Source organism: Takifugu flavidus, chromosome 5 (genome assembly GCF_003711565.1).
Source record: "Takifugu flavidus isolate HTHZ2018 chromosome 5, ASM371156v2, whole genome shotgun sequence".
Lineage (NCBI taxonomy): Eukaryota > Metazoa > Chordata > Actinopteri > Tetraodontiformes > Tetraodontidae > Takifugu > Takifugu flavidus.
In genome coordinates this window covers 15,614,872-15,625,039 of record NC_079524.1, presented here as the reverse complement: position 1 = coordinate 15,625,039, position 10,168 = coordinate 15,614,872, and the positions used below count along the sequence as shown (strand labels likewise).

At 41.5% G+C, this 10,168-nt stretch overlaps 1 long non-coding RNA gene across 1 annotated transcript; it reads left to right on the top strand.

Annotated features, from left to right (window-relative positions):
* Nucleotides 1–2,830: 2,830 nt before the first annotated feature.
* LOC130526273 (uncharacterized) lies at nucleotides 2,831–6,348 on the top strand. The gene is made up of 3 exons (XR_008950695.1): nucleotides 2,831–4,007; nucleotides 4,387–4,580; nucleotides 5,121–6,348. It is a non-coding gene; the product is annotated as an uncharacterized LOC130526273 (long non-coding RNA).
* The last annotated feature ends 3,820 nt before the right edge of the window (nucleotides 6,349–10,168 follow it).

Here is a 10,168-nt window from a genome sequence, read left to right as displayed (position 1 = left end):
CCCTCCTACCCAACTCCACTCCGTTGTCATGGTGATCAAATCAGTCCAGTACCACTATGTCACACTCATGTGGGCACATTCTTTCCTTTTTTCTCTCTTTTTTAAGCCTGTCTCTCCATCATGCTTCACCCAAATGGCTTCAAAAGAGACTTTCCTGCATTCTTTATGACACCTGGTACTTGATGGACATTCCTGGAAATGGAACCAAGGCTGTTGCGGAAATTATGCAAGTCGTGGAACTAATAAAGTGTGTTGAAACGAAGTTTACTGATCAGAATTGATTCCAAAATATCAACAGTTCACATTCATGCAGTGCCAACACCAATTCCATACTAAGAGGAATATAAGGCAAATGGAAGGTTATTGGTTTGTGCCAACTGTATACAGTGCCAGCAAGTCTGTCTTTACCAATCCCATACATACCTTGGATACAACAGTATCATCAAGCCTGTTTGTCTCTGCAGCATTGCTTTGTCTCTGGATAGAATGGAAAACAAGATGTGGTCGCTGAGATCACAGAAGCTCCTTCGGGACATGAAATTAAATGAGAGTAACGGTTGATTCTGCAGTACGATTTAGAATCTCGAGAGAAGTTGTAATTTTCCTTCACAAATACATCATAATGACTATAAACAGAATTAGAAAATATTCATAAGCACAAAACTATATAGTCTAGTTTTGTCTAGTATAGTCTATTCTAGTATATTGTAATGTAATGGTCCCTAGTATATTACAATGCAGCGTAGTATATATATTGCAGAGAAACATAAAGAAAAGCTGTGTGAGAAAAGCATTTACAAGGACACGTCAGGCCAATTGGGCAACCATTTTTCATCCTGATCAGATAACCTTGATCAACTGCCACATCTTTATTACTTTCTGCAATAGCACATCCTCACGCTTGTCCATTTAACCATAAGATAAACGGGAAGCTGGTTGACAAGAGCAAACATCACTCATCACACATTAATCAGGTTCCCATTTCCCTCATAACTTCCCCATGTCTCCTAATGGAAAACAACTGACTGATGTCTGGCGTTCCCATATCTGATTGTCACGCAAAACTTTCCCCAGCATCACCTCGAAAGAAATCAGTAGTTATATTTAACAGGAGAGTTGGTCATAGGTGATGGGTGGGCTGCACCTGACCCTGAGGGCTACTGTAGTTGGCTCGGTAATTACAGAGATTAATCATAAATCACCATCCACAGACAGAGATGTGAGAGAGAGAAAGTAGTATAGGTCCCAAAGAGGCCCTGAAACTTAAAACATCCTGTTCCCTCAGTCTTCTTTATTCTTCCATTTGGCAAAACCTGTCAGCTTAAAAGAACCTTTACCCCCATGGCTGCTGCATCTAAAATTCAGTGGGTGCTTTACTTTGGGCCCTTCATCCTTCTTGGAGGAAATTTTAGATTCTTCTCATTAAGGGCCACAAAGTGTGCATATCAAAGGCTAAAGTTTTACTCTTTATTTCTATCAAGACAGACTTAGAAATATTATTATATAAATTTGAGTGTTAGTGGGGAAAAGCATGCTCGGCATGGTGAAACAAAAAAAGCACATTTTCAGTAATGTCTACAGCAGACATATATGCATCCTATGTCGATTTAAGAGGGGTTTTACTGTTTGTCTTTTATTATTGTATTTCTTTTATTTATTAAACGCTGGGCAATTGTGATCTGTGAAATTTACACTATATAATGGCAAAATAATAATTTGAGATATTTTTATAAAAATATAAATAAAGCATGCTACGCAAACACAACGTTAGACTAGAATAATACTTCTCAGGTTTACACACGTGGAGCTGTTGATTGTTGCTGCAGCGCCCCCTTGAGGACATTATCACATCCCCTACCCTTTCATTCTAATCTGGGGTGATAATCTTCATCGCGCTTCAGGTGTCAGATTCGTTGGCAGGGCAATTTTTCTGTCGCCCCTGCTGCTCCCCAGAAACGAGCAGGCAGCTGTTTTATTGTGAAATTATGATATTTATGTTTATATATGACATGTAGAACATTCACACACACATTTTACATAAAATAAATTCTTGTTGTTGATTTGGCCAGTCATCACTGAATCTACCATGCAGGGTTATCTAATATAATACTAATTTATACAAATTTATATTTTATTACTGACTTTTATACTCAGATGAAATGATCCATAGCACATAGCATCAAAGGACAGCGAGGGATTTATTCAAAAATCTGTACCAGTGGTGTCACTTTCCAGTCATTGGTCATTTTAATCTGTCTGTAAGAGGTGTGAAAAGTAGGGGAGAATTTGACCTGAGATTATCTGATGATAAAGAAACCATGGAAATCTGGATAGAGATGAAAAAATAAGAAAATATATAAATCAGCATGTTAAGTAAAAGTAATTTGTGTATCTGCCTGATTTTAAGTCCTTTCCTGAAGCAAGTGGTGGTGCTGATTTGTGCAGTGTCCCCCAACGGAGAAAAATGAGTGCACTGAAAATAAATGAGCTTGTACATTTGAATGGCAGAGGTTCATAACTACTACATAATATTCTGTATTATTCCACTCTGAGGCATTTTGTGTACACCACATTCATTAAAGCATGGGTCTTTCACTGTCTTCCCTCACAAGGGAGGAAATGTTGAATATATGTCAGGGTCCTGGGTGTTGTTTGGTGTTCTTTGTTGGTTGTTTGCCCTGTTCCTGCTCTGTTCTTTCTCCAGGGGCGTGGTGGAGCTACTTTCCCACAGCTGTCGCTGGTCACAGTCACACTGGCTGCCTATTGCTAATCAACTAGTTGTTTAGGCCCTGGGCTCCTGTTGACCAGCATCTTATCATTTTGTCCTCTGCTCAAGGTCAATATGCCTCCCTCCTTTAGAAAAGGAACGAGCAAGACCTTTTCCCCGTGCCGAGCGTGTTTTTCCCCACTTTGTTCGGAGCTTCTTTTGTTTTCAATAAACCCTTTTGTGAGACCTAGTTGGCTGGTTCCTTTCTGCATTTGGGTCCTGATCAAACTAAACCTTAACAGAACAATCAGACCAGTATGGACCCTGCAGACAGCGACTCAGTTCGCAAGACCTTGGAGGCTTATGGCAGGATCTCAGGATCTCACTACCACCGTGGCTAAACGTCTCACCCAAGGTTATCCGGGCCAGTCTCCAGCCCCTTCGACCTCAGCAGCTCCAGGAGTTGACACTCAGCTGGCCTCCATTCCTTCCTCTGCCGCTGCACCATGTGAGCCTCATGTCCACATTCCCGAGCGTTATTCTGCTGAGGCGGGCAGGTGCAGTAGTTTATTGTTCAACCTCTAATGTACCCGTGAGAAATCTAAAATTGCCGTTATTGTCAACTTGTTATCCGGAAGGGCGGCACAATGGGCTACTGCCATAATTGAAAATCACTCATTACTCTTCCTTCTCCACGGAGCTCAGATGTGTGTTCGGCCACCCAGTCCAGAACAGTGAGACAGCATCAAAACTACTGTCTCTGCGCCAGGTGGCTAGTGCCATGGCTGATTATTCCATCCATTTCCGGATCCTTGCACCCAACAGTCGTTGGAATGACACCACCCTCAGGGGAATTTATGTTCAGGGGCTGGTGGAGGAACTAAAAGACGAGTTGGCAGCTCAAGAGGAGATGCCAAATTTGGAGAAGTTATTCAACCTCACCATTCAATTGGACAATCACCTCAGGGAGAGAGGGAGAAAGAGGGTCAGGTTGCATCATGAGGTTTCTCCAATGGCCTCTGCCAGGTTGAGTGACGCTGCGGCTGAACCACCAACATGAAGCCATGTCCCTCCTCCTGAAGTCGCAGCTTCTGAGCCCACACAGCTGGGACGAACCAAACTCTCCCATTCTGAAAGGCAGAGAAGGGTAACCACCAAGGTCTGCCTGTACTGCGGTCAACCAGACCATTTCATTGCTGCGTGTCCGGCTCAGCCAAAAGATTAAGCTCGCCAGCGCATGCAGGAGCGTTAACGGGCGGAGCTTCTCCGTGTTTCTCTCCGGCCCATTTGATGCTGCCAGGTATGCTTCTTTGGCCTAATTACACCATCTCTTTGTCTTTCCTTGTCGATTCCAGTGCAGATGACAGTTTCATCGACCAGGATCTAGTCACGCAGGCCAGTGTTCCTCACTGAGGTTCTGTGCGAGCACAAGACCATCCTCAGTTTAAACGGGGAAATCCTGGCCGAAATAACTCATTGAACCGCACTCATCATCTCAAGTAACCACAGGGAACAGATTCAGCTTTTTCTTATTCCCCCGTCCTCCTCTCCTGGCATCCTTGGTGCGCCCTGGTTAGCCCGCCATAACCCACAGTTCGACTGGTTGTCCGGTAGGCTTACTAGTTGGAGTGTCTCCTGCCACACTAACTGTCTTTGCTCTGCACTCTCCCCCTCTTCAGTAACCCCAGATCCATCCGCGGAGGTTCCCGACCTCTCCATTGTACCTGCAGAATATCACGACTTGGGAGCAGTCTTTAGTAAGCAGCGTGCTCTCTCTGCCACCTCATCGACCTACTCCCAGGAGCTTCTCTGCCTTTGAGTCAGCTATACAACCGCTCCTGGCCAGAGCAGGAAGCTATGGAAAAGTACATTGGTGAGTCCGGTCTGATCCGCCCTTCCTCTTTCCCTGTGAGAGTGGGGTTCTTTTTTGTTCGTAAGAAAAATGGCTCCCATCAACCCTATAGAGATTATCGAGCTCTGAATTACATCACTTCCAGAATCAAGTGCCCCTGCTCGATGCGGCGTTTGGTCCTCTCCACAAGGCTCAGATCTTTTCTAAGCTGGACCTTTGCAATGCTTACCATCTGGTTTGACTACATCAATGTGATGAATGGAAGATGGCGTTTAACACGCCCTTGGGCCACTTTGAGAATCTGGTCCAGTTTGTGCCCCTAGAAAGTCCTCCCACCAACCTCCTGCTGGCCTTCTCAATCTGCTAGACACCCGTCGGCACCCCTGGTCACACTTGCGCCACTTTCCTACAGCTGTCGCTGGTGACAGTCGCACCGGCTGCCTATTGCTATTCAACTGGCTATTTAGGCCCTGGGCTCATGTTCACCAGTGTCTGATCGTCAGTTATTTGCCCTCTTGTATGAGATTCAGGAGTTATAATATTTTTTGTTCTCTGCTCAAGGTCACCACGCCTCCCTCCTTTGGAATAGGAACAAGCTGGATTTTTTCACCATGCCAAGCATGCTTTTCCCTACTACGTTCGAGGCTTCTTTTGGATTCAATAAACCCTTTTGTGAGACCTAGTTGGCTGGTTCCCGTCTCCATTCGGATCCTGATCAAACTAAGCCTGAACAATATACCCCATAAAAGCAGTAAAACTGCCAATACTGTGAATAAAGTTGAAAGAACTGTTTGATTAATGCATATTCGTTCTTCATAGGTGCAAATAAAAAGAGGAAAACCTCAGGAGACTTAAATGTACTTCAGATCTTTGCTGTTGTCATATGTGAAAATTATATTTGAATATCACAGTAGGCTGTTAACAAAGAACATTAAAGAACTAGTTATTTATGATCAGCCACAAATTTCCTCTCAACTATCAGATTTTATAGTTCCGACTGTTTAACAAGCAGTAAACATTGATGGTGGGGAAACCCACACACATACACACAAATCCCACTGACTCATTTCGTTTTTGCCATGGCAGTCTGCTGCTTGCTGAAATGTAAATGATCTTTCCCACAGCTATAAGATATTCTCTCTGACAAAGACAGAGGCACAGCACTCAAGGTCATTATGTAAAGAGTTCAACATTTCTTATTGTGTTTAGAATTGTAAGGCTTAAATACCTCCAGTTATCAAAAAAACATTAACAAAAACCTTTAAGCAGGTTCCAAGGGCCACAGATTACTTTTTAAATAAAACATAAACAAGGGAAAATATCAAACCCATTAATCTTTCATTAAGCTCGTGGATAAAAAAGAATCGCTTAAAGTATCATTCGTTACAATCACTGCGAGTGCAAAAGCCCCCCGCTGACATCAAAGGCTTCTCAAAGAAACAGAGTGGGAGAGGCTCAGTTAGCTGAATTTGGCTGAGAAGCAGCTTGTGGTTGGCTGATAATTTCGACTGACTCACAACGGCACCGAGGACAAAATGGGAACATAGTAATGGTATTTGTGGCATCAGGGTCCGTTTAGGAAAATGCTCACATAAACAATTACGTCACAGAAGAGGCTGATGATTCAGAGCAGTCTGACAGGCTGAGAGCTGATCGGCACAAGTCTTTGTTTTACTGAAGATCAGAGGCTTCTCATGACCCTGAAGAGGACCATCCATGCCAGACATAGACAACATGCACCCACCCGCACACACAGAATGAGAAACAGTTGATAATTTGTCATATTGACCATTTCTATTACCATTAATACCTTTGTTTCCGGAACCGATTCTACTCAAACTCCTATACCTCTATTTATAATGAACATGGATATATTAGTGATGTTATTGTTCAGGTTCTCTACTGGTCATCTAATGCACATCTGTCCCTTCCAAGCGTCCCTCATCTTGGGATGTTTTCTTCCTTTCTAAAAGGGTTTTTTCTTTAACATTTTCCTGACCTGGTTTGAGAGTCCAAGGACCGAGGGTACAAATATACAGCTTGTAAAGCCCTCAGAGGCAACAATGCTTGTGCTTTTGGGCTCTAAATAAATTTGATTTTAAACTAAATTTAGAATTAGTCATTGACAACATTTAAAGTCTGTATTTTTAAATCAATAGATAATGGGTTATAATATTAATAACAAAAGGATAATATAATGGATAACTAAAATGATAGGAACAGCATTATTCTCTCAAACATAATTTTATTTTTAAAAAGTTCCAACCTCTCTTGGTACCATATGAAAACATAAAAATAGGTTGACAGTGATGCCAAGTAGGTTAATGACATGCAGAGGATTGAGGTTTTAGCAAAGCTCTGTCTTGCATGCTGCTACTCAGCAGGAAATATATCAGGGAATTAAATAAAATCATCCAAAGACACATTTTCCTGACCTCGATCCCTCTGCTGATGTTCATCATTGTCCAAATACAGTTTCGTATGGGAAGCAAGCAAAGAGACAGTCAGTTGGCAGGTGTAGTACATGGGTTAGTCATGGCTCACAGTGAATTAAACATGGGAGAAACAGTTTCTTTTTATCTACAGCCAAGAATTAAAGTGACCACTGCAACTGATGCCTACACGCTTCAAATCCCACCTTTGATTGCAAACGTGGGAGCATGAAATGTGTGATTTTGTCATATTTCTATTTTTATATAGACTTAGATGTAAAGTCTGGAAGATTTAGCTCTTTCATATCTGAATGTATTCATCTGACATTAGACGGTAGTTTTCTCATTACTGCACAAACGAGAATATATGGGGGGGGGGTTGCAGCCTTCCACCGGTCTTTGGGTGATATTTAGATCTGTCAGAGGTGTCAGACATTTACTAGTGCCGGGATCATTTTTACTGGTGTGGTGTTGTGATATTTTTGGACGTGGTGGGATGAAAGCTGGGGGTCCTGTGGCTAATGAGACAGTGAGGCAGTGGGAATGATGGTTTTAATTACTGCCCATGACTAGTCTAAAGGGGGTGGTTGCTTAAGAGCATGCTGAGTGTCCTAGGTTGGGAGTTCACGCCGATGCCCATCATGCTGTGCCTTGCTGCCTTTGAAGCTCTCTCCCTCTGCTTCATTCCCACAATGTGCTTATTAGATTCATTGCTGCTGATGCTTCACTGCACCTTTCTTCAAACTGATGCTTAGGACAAAGAGAGGGGAAAAACCTGCAAAGATTTCAAATTCAAACTCCCACAAAGTTCAAGTGATGCAGAAGACAGCTTAATCTTTTGTGGAAATGAAATCTTCACTGCTCCTGTTGTGGAGAGACCGCCTCGCACAGAAGAGATGGATTATGAGTTTTGCTTGATGGAGGGGGGGCACTGATGTTTTCTGTTTGAGATTCCACCTGCAGGACTTCATAGAATCATGTATGGAAGTTAGAAATGAGCTCTAAAATGAAGAATGATGAAAAAGTGAGTTGGGGTGGTTTTATCAGAGGAAGAAATCTACAGTAGATTCCTGATCAACCTGCAAGTGCTGCATCTCCGCACAGCAGGAGGCTGTTGCTACGCATCTGTTCTCTAGTAGTCCAGCTGTAGACCAACCCTGGTTGACTTTTCAAAGATCACATGGCCCCGTCACCGAATCGAGCTCTGAGGGGGCCCCTGTCTCTGTAGGACTCTGCTGATCAGCATGTTGCCTGATTTCCATCTCTGTAAAAGCACATTTATAGTGCAGCTGTAAACTGTACCAAAGACTCAAACTTGAGTAAACATTATTAACTGAATGAAACCATTGGTACCTTTATGGCAATAAATCAACTCAAAACGTTCAAGAAAAGTAAATTTTCAGATATGCTAGGCATTCATTTCAGAATTCCACTAATTGCAGCTGAGAAAGAAAGTAATGTGGTTCATAACAGTGCAGAATTTTTTTTTGATCCCACATACGTAGTTGGCTGTCGGTGCCTGTTTAAAAGAGCTGTTCAGAAAGCTAAAACGAAGTGCAAATGAACTTTTTCATGTATTTGTAGATCCTTAAATTATCCACAGAAATTATAAGTAGCAACAATAGTAGAATTCTATATTTTAAAATCTTAAATATATCTCCCACTGATCTCTTTTTGGTTAGTGTTGCTATCATAACTTTGTGTGTGTGTGTGTGTGTGTGTGTGTGTGTGTGTGTATGTGTGTGTGTGTGTGTATGTGTGTGTGTGTGTCTGTGTGTGTGTGCGTGTGTGCGTGTATGCGTGTGTGTCTTTAAAGCGAAGCACACTGATGCAAAGCAGATTATGGGTTCCACAGCAGGCAAGAGACTAATCTAATTTTCTAAACCCACTTACTGGTATCATAGTGCAGCATTATTCAAAATCCCCTCTTGTTCTAGTTTTGCAATAATCAGTTGAATAAAAATGCAGTGGTGAACTGAAGCTTTCAACATGTCGTAAATCAAAGCTTTTATTGAGAGGCATGCATTTGAATAACACTGCGCACCAGGAGGTGTTTCCAATGTAGGGATGGGGAAGAGGGCACCCTCAACTGTGATACTGACTAAGACAAAATACCCAATAAATGGGTTTATTTCAACAGATCATGCATGTTGGGTTTCATGAAAATGGAGGCTGCAGGATGAGTTTGTTGTATTAAGCAGTTTTATTTATGTCCCAGCTGGCTGCAACATTTTCAGTGCACTTCCTGTAGCCCCTCAAAGGATTTTTTTTTTAAACAAAAAAATAACAATTTTGTGTTTCTCAGAGGCCTTTGTTCATTTTCACTAATGCATTTGGATTGCTGGACTATAGACATTTATTGTATAAGTTTAAGTATTTGCTTAAAAGACTAGATTACAGCATAAAAAAGAACAAAGCCCAATAACCTAATATTCTAATAAACCTAAATAGAAATTATTATTAATTTGGAAATAAAGTCTTTGGTAAAAGCCTTGAAAAGTCACCTTTTCAAAGACATTGTCAGTAAATAATGTATATCTATAGGAAGAAAGGTCCTTTACATCCTGACAAAAACAATGAACTATAAGTCTGAAAACCTAATGAGAAGCCTTTGTTTGCTTCTGTTGTATTTTTTAAAATACAGTACAGTCACAAAAGCCCAAGGTTAGCTCTGAAGAAATACTATCGCCACATACTATGAATTAGTTAATCAACCAAAATTCACAGAACATGTAAATAATTTATGAAACCTTAAAAAGGTCTCAGTTGCATTTAACCACAGTTGTATATTTTCTACCTGTATCTTTTCCAATGTTCATATAGACTCTTTCAAGTAAACTGGTTTCTGTCTCCACCACAATCAGAATTGAACTCAAGGTTCAACTCTCTCTTTACTTCTGAAATGTGCCTGAAGCCAGTTAGCCGACTTGAATCACAAAATTTTCCCACAAACTCCCCTTCACATTATAAAAAATGTCGTCTGATTAGCTTTCAAAGGTCATCACTACTTAACAAAAATGTCCTTTTCAAAGTGTTTCAGCAACAAAGGGCCTGAATCAGGTCTGGCGCTGACAACAAACACTATATCAACATTATTCAGCAGATAGTTTAACGTAAAATAGACTTTGCTGCCATCTAGTGGTCACAAATGAGGTGGCAAACCCCCAAAACGAGTCG